This window comes from Tachyglossus aculeatus, chromosome 22 (genome assembly GCF_015852505.1).
Source record: "Tachyglossus aculeatus isolate mTacAcu1 chromosome 22, mTacAcu1.pri, whole genome shotgun sequence".
NCBI lineage: Eukaryota > Metazoa > Chordata > Mammalia > Monotremata > Tachyglossidae > Tachyglossus > Tachyglossus aculeatus.
Genome location: NC_052087.1, coordinates 22,012,928 through 22,026,031, shown reverse-complemented (window position 1 = coordinate 22,026,031; position 13,104 = coordinate 22,012,928).

Genomic DNA, 13,104 nt, shown 5'->3' with positions numbered 1-13,104 from the left:
TAGATTAAGCCCCCCTTTTTCTCTGCTCCTTCTCCCCTCCCCATTGCCCCTACTCCCTCCCTCTACTCTACCACCTTCCCTGATTCATAGAACTTGTGTATATTTGTATATACTTATTCTATTTATTTTATTAATGATGTGCATTATATATAATTCTATTTATCTATTTTGATGCTATTGATGCCTGTCTACTTGTTTAGTTTTGTTGTCTGTCTCCCCCTTCTAGACTGTGAGCCCATTGTTAGTTAGTGATTATCTCTATCAGTTGCCGAACTGTACTTTCCAAGGGCTTAGTACAGTGCTCTGCACACAATAAATGATCAATAAATATCATTGAATGAATGAATGTATGAATGTCACCACCTTTCCAATGAAATGTTTTGTTTTGGCCTTAGTTTGGGATATTTTTGATGAGACATACAGCCCGAAGTCTGGATCAGTTTTTATCACAAGAGAGGGCATACCCATCTTGGGTCCCTAGAGGAGAGCAGAAACAGTGGAAAACTATGGAACTCAGAACAACTTTTTGATGGTGTCGGCAGTGCTCACAACTTCACACTGAAGGCAAGGACTATATCTACCAACTCAATTGTATTGTACTCTCCCAAGCACTTAATTCAGGGTACTACACACAGTAAGTGTTCAATATATACCAATGATTGCTTGATTGATCCACTTCCAAAATAATCATCAGTCCTCCACTTTTTTCCTTAGCCACTCATTGTTCCTACAGTGGGTGAGGAGAGCCAGACTAGCTCAAAAAATTACCAGGAGGCCATAGATATCATCATCATCATCATCATCATCTCATCATTATCATCATTATCACTGGGATTTATGGAACATATATGTGTAGTACACAATCATAGGAACTTGGTGACTAGAAATTTATTTATTCTGCTTGTCATTCAAACATCAGATTAGAAATAAATCTTCCAGAGGAGGCCAGATTCTAGAATCAGTGGAAAGAGCATGGGTTTTGGAAGCCAGGAAAAGTGGATTCTAATCCCAGCTCTGCCACTTGTCCGCTCTATGTTTGGGAGAAAGTTACAACTTCTCCATACTTAACTTTTTTCATGTGTAAAATGTGGATTCAATTCATATCCTCCCTCCCCATAGATTGAGAGTCCCATGTGCAATAATAATAATTGTGGTATTTGTTAAGCACTTACTATGTGCCAAGCACTGTTCTAAGCTCTGGGGAAGAGACAAGGTATAATTGTGTTGTCCCATGTGGGGCTCACAGTCTTAATCCCCATTTTACAAGGTGAGGTAACTGAGTCACAGAGAAGTTAAGTGGTTTGCCCTAGGTCATACAGTAGACAAGTGGTGGGGCCAGGATTAGAACCCATATATTCTGACTTCCAAACCTGTGCTCTTTCCACTAAACCACGATGGTTAGGGCCTGTGTAGATCTGACTGTATCTACCTTAGCACTTAGCACACAGTATTTGGCATAGAGTAAGCATTTAACAAATACCACACATCATTATTATTATTGTATCAGTCCACACCCTTCTCAGGATGGCATCTGAAGAGTTCCAGGTTTCTACCAATCTCTGCTACAGGAGGGAGAGTCAAGCAGAGGCATACCTATTCCATTCCTAGCTTGGGCAATGGCTAGTGCTATAAGTCACCTGTGCTGGGCAACAGTGACATGGGAGAGAGTTTAAGGCAAAGACTCAACTTTATTACATGGAAGGAGGCAATGGTAAACCACTTCCACATTTTTACCAAGAAAACTCTTTGTTGACACTACCAGAATGATTGCAGATGGAGAGTGGGGAGTTGTGGGAGAGATGTGTCCATGAAGTTGCTATGGGTCGGAGATGACTCGACAGCTTAAGACAAGAGATCAGCCCACAAGGCACCGGACAGTACAGCCCTGAGGAGGAACATATGTTTTGGAAAAACATTTTGGAGATTGTACTAGTTCAAATTGGCAGCTGTGGAGCAAAGCTCCTTCCTCACAGTTCCAAAACTGCTGTTACTTTGACATTAGAAATCTACACTTGTATAGATGGAAATAGGACATGATTCCTATCCCTCATGGACCTCTAAATCTAAGAATGTGATCCCAAGATTTGAAACATTGACCAACATGATACACATATATTTTTTAAGTTATTAAACACAAAGAAGTGTGACCTAATGGAATGGATATGGGCCCGATAGAGGACTTGGGTTCTAATCCCAGTTCCACCACTTCTCTGCTGTGTGACCTTGGGGCTTAACTTCTCTGTGTCTCTGTTTCCCTCATCTACAAATTCAAGATTCAATACCTGATCACCTTTCTATTTAGACTGTGAGCCCCTGTGGAACTTAATGATTTTATACCACTGCAGTGCTTGGTATAGTGCATGACACATAGTAAGTGCTTAACAAATGCCACAATTAGTATAACAGTTGCTTGACAGACTTGCATCTTACCCTCCTGGGACATATTGAGATTTATGCTTACCATCACCAGGTAAATGGGATTCTCTCTTTGCCTCAGTGTGGCTGAGACTCAGTGACTGAACTACAGATCATTTCATGTTCAGAACTCACATTAGCAAAGTGATGTTTCCTAAATCAGTTTTTTTTCCAAGCCATTCATCAGAGTGAACCCAGAAAAGCCTAGTGCTTACAAGGAAAACCATGCAAGTTCATTTTGACTTGCTTAGATAGTCTCATAGACATTAGCTAAAACAGAAGGTATGAGAGATATTAACAATTTCATTTAAATAGTCAGTTTTCTGAGACCTACCTTCACAGATAAAAAAAGAAATCCAGTTTAGAAAAAAAGTCTCCAAAGTTCAACTATCAAATTCAGGTTTTAAAACCTAGATCAAGGTAATAATGACATGAGAACCTCAAGCATTTACTACCCCTGGAAATCCAGGTAAATTTTCCAGATAGATACATATAACTTCCAAATGATTTCCCCGTTAAGCACACAGGCTCTGAATTGGGCAATTCAGTGGCAGAACCAATGACAAGGAATTAGAGAAAGCCCTAGCTGCCTTGCAGGCTAATACAATATCTCTGTATTAAATCTTTAAGACAGGAAATGATAACAATGCATTAGGCGAGTCATTCACTAAAATCATGTCTGAATAACACTAACCTTGGATATGGTACTTTCCTATGCTGCTGTAGCATTTGACTAGCAAGTCTCTTTTTCTCAGAGGTTTATTTTTCTTTCTATTCCACTTTTCAGTTCACAGCAACAATGACAGAACTCCATGTGAAGTCCTATGGTACTGAAACCCTTCTGGATTAGTCACTGCCTGTTATTTTCACTCCCTTTTATTTGGTTTATTGAAGGGATATCTATCTGGAGATATTGGGGGCCATTTCAACTCACCAATAGCAACATCTCTTTAAAGCCTACAGTAATCTATCTGCTGCACCTCCGCAGCCTAGCAACACTATGATATAGCACTGCTCCTGAAATTCTACTACTACCTGCTATCTAGCTAAGGTTTCTATGGTCCTGAGCCATACATGATCTTAGAATTTTCCAACATAGGTAAAGTTCCAGAGAGCTGTGAGAAATCACCGATGTGTATGCAGTTTCTGTTATGGTTTTTTTGTGTGTGTGTTTCAAAAGGACATCTATCAGCAAACTGAAGTTTCAAAATGATTGTCACAAAGATTTAGATGATTTTGGAGGCTATTGAGTTGAATTTCCAGTAAGACCAGAAACATAGCCATGACCGGTTTCTGGGCTCTTGTTGGGACACAGGTATGACTAAAAATGATGTAAAATAAATTTTAATATTCCACTGATGATGGGGAGCAGTTGAGTCTGGGCACCATCATTTATGAAATAATTCAGCTATACTCTGAGGAGTATAATGAATGTCTGAGGGCAGTCAAGTCTACCTAATTGTTTCCAGAGCTCAGATCTAATGACAGCACCTAACAATTTTGAAGGCTGATAGATACATTGTAGAGGTCATCCCTGCCACTTGAATCTCCTTTCCACAAATACAATCCTCGGCAAAAAGCTCCCTGATGATGCTAGAAATAGGTTTACCACTAGGTAAACTAAGCCAAAATATCTCTGACTAGGATCTTGCCAGCAATGGGGAACACTGATATTTCACATTACCAGTTGTTGAGGTGGTCAACGTACATGCCTCATATTTTAAAATGAACTCTATACCTTGGGAAAATGCATACTGACAATTTCAGAATCATTACCTGCCCACTTGAAATTGTGGCACATGTGGTTTGTTATCTCACTGGTAGCACTGACTGTCTTAAGAACTGCAGCAGTGCATCTGGATTGTCTTAATATTAAAATAAAAGTCTTATTTGGAAAGGTGAAGACATATTAAAGGATAACTGAACTTTTGCTATCTTCTATTTTGGATTTTCTTCTCTTGATTCTTCATATCAATATATTTAACCAGCAAGGTGCTTGGGAGACCAAGTAACATAATACATTATTGTTATTATAGATTGTCTTTGGGCATTAATGTTGCTTAAGTGTTTCCACAGTGAGTTTGGTGTTGGAAAAAGAGAGGCTTGGGTATAGTTTAAACTGCAATGAGGTCTTCTGCATAACATAGTTTTAATTATGGTGTGATCTATTAATTGTTATGGTTATTGATTATGTTAATGCCTGAAATTCCTGCTGCTTTATAAAGCAGCAAGCTTTTGCAGTTGAGGTGATCCTGCAACAATTAATGAATGTTTTGGGGTAAAGATGCAATTTTGCAGCAGATGTCATTTACCTAGACCAACACTGCTATGGTTATTTCCTGCTGCTTTTCCTTCATAATCCAGCAAAGGGAAGCTGTTGGCTGAATACACTCAGAGATGTGTTGCTGTCAGCTAATGACTCAGAACCCAATAACATTCTTTTTAATTCCACCAGGAGACATTTCTTTGCAAGACAGAAATGCCATCCTAACATCAAATTTCTGATAAATCAGATTAAGGAAATGGGTGCAGAAAAAGCCAGAAGAACAGTACACAAATAGCTATCTATTTGAAAACTTCAAAAAGATTAGATTTTCCATTTTAAAGGTATAAAAGTAGTAACAAGTCTCTTTCATTCCTTTTCATATGATGTTAATTATTCAGCCACTTCCTTTATGAAATACTGTCTATCATCCTGTCTGTAGACATTCAGCTTCTTAGTTCTAAACCATTACTTTATAAAATTCAATTTAATTGGCTTTGGGAATACACTTTATAATTTGAAATGTACTTACAATGATACTGTCTTTGTTATTGCTGGCTATTTGTAGAATAGTTAGTTATGCTGTCTCTTTCAGAACATCCTGGGGAGAAAAGCAGGCTACTTACCTCCAATGGGCTAGCATAGAAAACCACATCACTTCCATTCCAAAATGGCACTTCTACATATTCATCTCACAATCCATTTCAAAACTGTTCACCTGTTTAAAACTTTCTGTGGATTTTCTTGTTAATGTAATGTTAATTTTGCCTCTGAACTCTCTATCAATCAATCAGTAGTATCAATTGCAGTGCACTATAATAAGTGCTTGGGAGAATAGCTAGAATTAATGGACATGATCCCTGCCCTTAAGGTACTTACAGTGTAGTGAGGGGAAGAGAGAGCCACTAAAATGAACGATGGGGAGAGTAGCAGAGTTTGAAGGTCTGTATATAAGTGTTATGTGGGGCAGGGTTGGGGGGATGAGTTGCAAGGACTTAAATAACTTTTAATGTCAACCCTCCCCCAAACCCACAGCACTTATGTACATATCCATCCAACTGTAATGTATTTTAATGTCTTTCTCCTCCTGTAATCAGTAAGCACCTTGTGGGCAGAGGTCATCTATACTTACTATTAAGTATTGTACTCTTCCAAGCACTTAGGTCAGTGCTCTGCATGCACTAGAAACTGATTGATGGATTAATTGAAGTACTGAAGTGGCAGTGGGAATAGGATGGGACAGTAGCAGTAGTCGTAGTAATAGTATTTATTAAGCACTTACTGTGTGCCTAGCAGGATGCTAAGCACTAGGAGAGAATACACAGGTGGGAATTAGACATGAATCATGTTCCTCTTGGGACTCACAATCTAAGAGATGAGCATTTAAGCAGGGAAGGCTTCCTGGAGGAGATGTGATTTCTGAAGCTATTTGTAAATAGAGAGAACAGTGGTCTGTGAAATGTAAAGTGGAGGGTGTTTTAGGAAGAAAGTCAGTGACAAGACAGATGAGATTAAGGCATGTGAGTAGGTTGGCTTGAGAGGAGCCAAGTGTGCAATCTGGGGTGTAGTCAGAAAGGAGCAAGGATAAGTACTGGGGGGACACCTGATGGAGTGTTTAAAATTATTTTTAACGTTTAAAACTTCAAGGTATGGATTTTCCACGTGATACAGAGAGCAGGGCAACTATTGGAAGTTTTTGAAGAGTTGGAAGATGTGCAAATAATGTTGTTTAGAAAAATTATCTGGCCAGGGATAAATTCTGGAGATATTGTGAAGAAGCAATAGGATTTAGTGACAATCTAAATACCATAAAAACAGGGGTTAAAAGACTGAGTAGACTCAAGGTTAATATCAAGGTTTCAGGCTTGAGTGATGGGCAAGATGAAGTGATGGTAAAATTTGGGGTAGAAAAGGATTTTCTAGGGAACTCTTGTTCAGTCTTGGATATGTTGAGTTTGAGATGCAGTTGGAACCACATGAAGACAAATATATACTGGCAATTTGGGACAAATAAAATAGTCCAGTGGTTCCAAAGTCAAGACTAGTGACTAGTGGGTAGATGAATTGGAAGAAGGGGGAGAAGACCAACATGAAATTAGAGGAAGAGTGTATTTTTTGGAAAATTGAACCTAGAAAGATATGAATTTGTCATGATGGAGATCCTGATTTATCCTTAATTCCTGTCAAAAACAGCCATTTGGCCTGCCAAGAAAAATCTGATACTGAGTATCATTTGCAAAAACAATGGATGGGAGATAAATAACATAGTATCCTTAGTGGCCTGGGTACTTGGAAACCATATATTCAATCCCAGATACCCTCATGATGGCTAGAAATACGATCCAGATTAACCCTGGTTTCCATAATCCAGGCAGAGATTGATTCCTTTTTTTGGGCACTTGTCACTCAGAAATGAATCTTAGCCATGGGAGATATTATTCCCAGAGAGCCATTTATGAAAAGCCACAGAAAAGATAGTAATAAAAATAATGATAATACTTGTTAAGGGTTTACTATGAGCCAAGTACTGTTGTAAGCTCTGGGGTAGATATAAATTAATCAGGTTGGACACAGTCATGTCCCACATGGGGTTCACACTCTTATCTGCATTTTACAGCTGACAGAATGGAGGCCCAGAGAAGTTAGGAGACATGCCCAAGGTCCCTCAGCAGACATGTGGCAGAGCCAGAATTAGAACCCAGGTCCTTCTGACTCCCAGGTCTGTGTTCTACCTACTTTGCAACTCTGCTTCTCTATCTATAGGTGTTTGGAAGTGGAAAGAGGAAGCTTCACTTCCTGTAGGTGGGGGTGGGGCACTGAACGGTCCCAAGGAGGACGTGCTCAGAGGCAATAATTGGAGCTTTATTACCAACTTCTCAAGGACGGGTGCTCCACCAGGCACAATACAATGAATAGCATCCATTAGGGGCAGTTATAACCCAAAGGAGTCACACCAGCCATTACTACCTACCCGCTTATGCCCGCCCTCCTGCAGGTGTATTGATTGTGGTGTCTTTTGTTATTGGTCTCCTTCTATATCTGTTCTTCCATGATTGGTTGGTCAGGTGTGCTGGAGTCTGTTCCTCTCCATGTGCTCCCCCTTCTCTTGGTTTCAAACGGTTTCAGCTAGGGCTTGCAATGGCTTCTTACTTCCGTGCCCCCTATGGACTCTTCTCTTCTTCTGCTGGACAGTATTTCTGAAACCCAACTTTTCATCTTACACCTAACCTTCCATCTTCCATCCTCATCTGCATTCCTGGCCTTCCACCTTACATCCTCACCTGCATTCCTCGCCTACCTCCTTATATCCTTTGGAATCCCCTTCCTTTTAAAGCATGTCTACATCCCATCCCTTTTGTCAATACATACTCATGCACTTAGGACTCCATAACCTAGATCCTCATCTCCTTGTTAGATGACAGTAAACTAAACCACCTTTTCCCACTAAGTGATAAACAAGATTCCATGTTTTCCAAAAGGCAATTACAGAGGGATGTGTGGCTTTATTTTCTATAATTCTCCATAAGTCTCACTTGAATTAGTGTTTCATTCCAAATAGACTGCGATACCTTTGAGGAATATGTTGACAAGGCCAATTAAATGGGTGAAAACAAAAGGCCATAGCCCCTTGAAGGAATAGATGTAATGCCAAGCAAATGCTTAATTTCTGGATAAGCTTCTTTGAAAAAAAAGGGCCATTTCTCTAAAATGTGTCTTTTGCCATTGCCCAGTTTTGTTGCTGGAAGAGGAAGAAACTTCTAACTTCAGAATACTTGAAACAGTTTCTCTGTCATCTCATTTTCCTTGAATTGACCTTGCATTGCAACTTACACTTGTTCCTTGTATGTGGCTTAATCTCTCCGTGTCTTTCTGCTTCGGACCAGATGATTGAAAGTTTTGATTTTTTTTCCTTACACAATGCTTTTACACCATGGTTTTTGATAGTTTTTACAACCTATACCATCTGCTCTTTCTTATTTTCTAATTGTGTAAGGCATTTTGAATTACAGTTTGCAAGAGAGACGCTCTACCAAACTGTTGTCCTATGCGGTATTGCACATTAATTTTCAAGCTGCTATGCTTCGCAGCATTTATTTCTCTGTTAAAATGGGAAATTGGTGATGCCTAAAGGGCTCAACTTAACTTTTTCTTAATCATGAGTAATTAGGGAAACTGCCGCATGTTGTTTTGGATAGTGTTTAAATTCAGAAATGTTTTAAAGATGGATGGATGCAGTTAGATTAAGGATATCCAAAAGCAAATAAGTATCTTCAAAAGCTCAAATGGGTTGATTTGTTACTTTGTTCTTCAACACAACACCTGGTTTTGTATAGACCTGAAGACAGCTCAAGAGGAGCAAACTAACTAGGAACCCCAAAGCGTTCATGCCGTATATGCATTTTTTTTTTTTTTTTTGCTTTTAAGCCAAAAAACAGCATGAATCTGCCTGAAAATTGGCGGTCATGAATGATGCATCAATAGGCCAGTATAGGAGGATAGACCTCTGGAAGGAAGCCAACAAATGGATACAAAACAGGGTAGGATGTAGTCACACTTCATTCAAATTAAGGAGAAGGGACTAATTAAAGGATTCCCAACTAAATTGCCACCACCCTTTGCTATGGAGCCTTTTCATTCACAAGAAACTTTTCCATCTTTATTCTCCTAGATTTCTGTAGAGTGGATGCATGACCTAAAGATTAGATTTGGTGTAGTAGATACCCATGTTTGTCCTTACTTCCTGTTTCTTTTGGGTGATGGCTATGCTATTTTCCCCTACCTTGCCTCTTTACTATTTCCCAATTAGTTTCTCCTACTGCTCTTTCTCAGTTAATTTTTAATCACGTTATTAACACATGGAAAATGAGAAGTCAGTCATCTGTCCTCATCCTGACCTAGTTCACATTGCCACTTCCCTATCTCATCTGTAAGATCCTCCACTAGACTAAACTCTTTGAGGGCAGGGATCATTTTTACTGACTCTGTTGTACTGACTCAAGCATGTAGTACAGTGCACTGCCCAGAGGAAGCACTCAATACATCCTGCTGATTGATTTGCACTATAACAAACAAAAACTGGCTCCCTCCTTCTTTTAACATCTGAAAATGTGAGAATGCAGGAGTGGTTGAGAAAGTCTGGACTCTGGACTCCCCCTTTTAGACTGTGAGCCCACTGTTGGGTAGGGACTGTCTCTATATGTTGCCAACTTGTACTTCCCAAGTGCTTAGTACAGTGCTCTGCACACAGTAAGCACTCAATAAATACAATTGATTGACTGATTGATTGGAAGCCATATGATGCACTCGAGAGCTACCCCAAATCTAATCTTTAGGTCATGCATCCACTCTGCAGACTTCTGCATTCACCACCTCTGGCTCCTCCTCCTTATCATGGGAATTATTTGAGCACTGCTACAACTGCCCCTCAACATGGGCATGGGCCCGGGAGTCAGAAGGACCTGGGTTCTAATCCTTGCTCAGTCACTTGTCTGCTGTGTGACCTTGGTAAAATCACTTCTCTTTGCCTCAGTTAGTCATATGTAAAATGGGGTTTAAGACTATGAGCCCCAGGTGGGACGTAGGTTGTGTCCAACCTGATTAGCTTGTATCAGCCCTGAATATAAGGCCTGACACATGGTATGTGCTCAACAAATATCATAATATAAAAATTTTAAAAAAACACATTGAGTTCTGGGACAGTTGCTCTCTCCATCTCAAAATTTTGATATTGAGGGAGGAAAAAGTATACTCGAGGTCACTTTCCACACTTCTGTTTGCATCCATTTTTGTCCCCTTTATCGATTTCCAGCCACTCAGAACAAATACCAACCTCACGTCACCCGTTTCCCTCCTCCTCAAACAGACAGAATGGAAATTGGATACTGTTGTCATTTTGTGATCTGAACCCAGAGATCTTTAACATACTCAAAAGTTTAAAAGGGAGGGCAAAACCTCAACAGGCTGATGAGGAAACTGAGGCACAGAGAGGTTAAGTGATGCACATTGTCAAATCAATCAATCAATCAATCGTATTTATTGAGCGCTTACTATGTGCAGAGGCTGGCAAGTGGAGGAGGTGGGGATAGAACCCACTTCTCCTGACTCCCAAACATATACTCTTTCCACTGGTCATCTATCCTCACTGGGCAAGAGGGTTCACATGACCTGGCCTACTGAAAACAGGCCACCTGCTTTATTGTTTCCATAAATAAATAATGAATACAGTACTATATATGATTTCTCTTATATAAATAAGGCCTAATACACTGACTTGGGGCCTACCAAGTTTTTCATTCATAGAGCCTTCAATAGAAGTCTGTTCTCTTATTTTTTTTCTCATCTCTATTTTGAATTCTATATTCTCTCAGCTATATTCCAGGAAGATGCACTATTCCCTCTAGTTGAAAGATTTGTCCAGTTGTATATGAGGTTTTACATATTCTATTCACTCTTACTTCAAAATTTGAAAAATTGAGACAGCAAAAGTATCTATTTTCCCCAGTGATTCATATTGCTCAATTTGACCTGGATTTGACTTTAGAAATTCATCAGCATAAAGTGTGTGTGTGTGTGTGTGTGTTGTGTGTGTGCGCATGCGTGTGTGTGTGTGTGCGCGTGCGCACATCCAATTTAAGCAGTCCAGAAAAACTTGGAAATCAAGTGACATTAAGAGACTTTTGATAGTTCTACTATTTAAACTAACTTGAATTTAACCACAGAAACCTCATTCAATTAGGATGGTGGACACTAACATAAACAGAGAACAAAAAAATGAAGTGATTAAGCTAGAATTGCACAGAAAAGGTTACCCATTCCTTTAAGGCCATCAAAGACATTTAGATGAAGTGCCATATCTGAACAATATACTTCTTGTTTCAAGGAGCTTAATATTGTTTGGTGATAGCTTTCCATATTAATCTCTTTGTGTTTCTTCTGAGACAGCTCTAAAGTGTGAATAAGTGAGAAGTGTATTAGAAAGGATTGTGAGATAGGAAAAACATATAAAAAAACACAAATATCTGGAGTCATCAAATTTAGATAAATGAAGAGAAGCTAAAGAGATTATTTAATTTAAAGTTAGGGTAGTGACTGCATATCAATCATATTTTTGACCCCTTTAATCCTCAAAGACTGCACTCTGTTAGGTGCAGAATAATCTTCATATAGCTGAATCCCACTTCTGTTACATCTTTCTTCACAGCATCTCTGGCCCTTCCTCTCAACCCAAACTCTGAAGCAACCTCTGGTCATATGGCAGCTAGATTATGGTATCGGTCTCTCTGCCTCCAACCTAGTCATGGATCATTTTCTTGCAGTGTTGCTCAGTTCATATTTTCTCCACTACCAAAAACCCTCAGTTGACTTCCCATTTCGATCATATCAAGGAAAACTCTTCATAAAATCAGCTTTAAGACTGTCTACCAACTTGTCCCATTTTACACATTGACTCTCTCATCCTCTTCTGAACAACTCCCTCTCTTTACTACTCCTAAACTTTTGCTTGCTCTTAATTTTCCTGCTTGTGTACACTTGCTCATTCTCTTTTTATGGGTCTGGATCTCTCTCTCCAACCAAATCTGACAGATCAAAGCTTCTCCCAGTGTCTAAAACCCAACCTTAAATCCCATCTCTTCCACTAAGCTTTCCCTGGTTAAATCCCAAAACCTTGAATCATAGCAAGCCAATTACTACCTCTTGCACTCAATTTTCATGACCATGTGTTTGCATATATACAACTAAACATTCAATTCAATATTCTGATTGTTTTATTTGTAAATATCCTTATGCCTATTGCCCCACTTAAAGTGTAAATTATTTGTGGGAAATGAATGTATCTCTTTCTTCTAATGTACTTTCCCAAGTGATTACTACAGTACTACAGTGATTACTACAGTATTACACCAAGTGAGTGCCTAATAAATACCATTAGTAGTGGTAACAAAAGCAATACAGAAAGAACTGTATTTCTAGTACTGGGAAAGAAATTTTTGGCTGAGAGAGCAGTAAGGTTAGAACATACAGAGAGGAAGGAGTCTGGATCATATTATAATAGTGAAGAAGGGTAGAGACAGGTGAGGTTTATTAGAACAGAAGATAAAATTTAATTTGTCAAAATTCTGTGTAAATGTATATGAATACTGCCTCAGAGAATAATTGAATGTACTCAAGTACAAAACCACAACACATTGCACTCAGTTGGAATTCACAAAGAATTCCTTGCTGCTCTATTTCAACCCAATACACACATTTAGCTCCTCTAATGCCAACTTACTCACTTGTACATCAGTCTCCTCTATTTCACTGTGGGCCTCTCAGTGGGTACAAGATGTGGGTACATCTTTCCTCTGACCTGGTATGCCCTGCCTCTTCATATTTGACAGACAAATACTCTCCCCATTTTCAAAGCCTTATTGAAGACACATCTC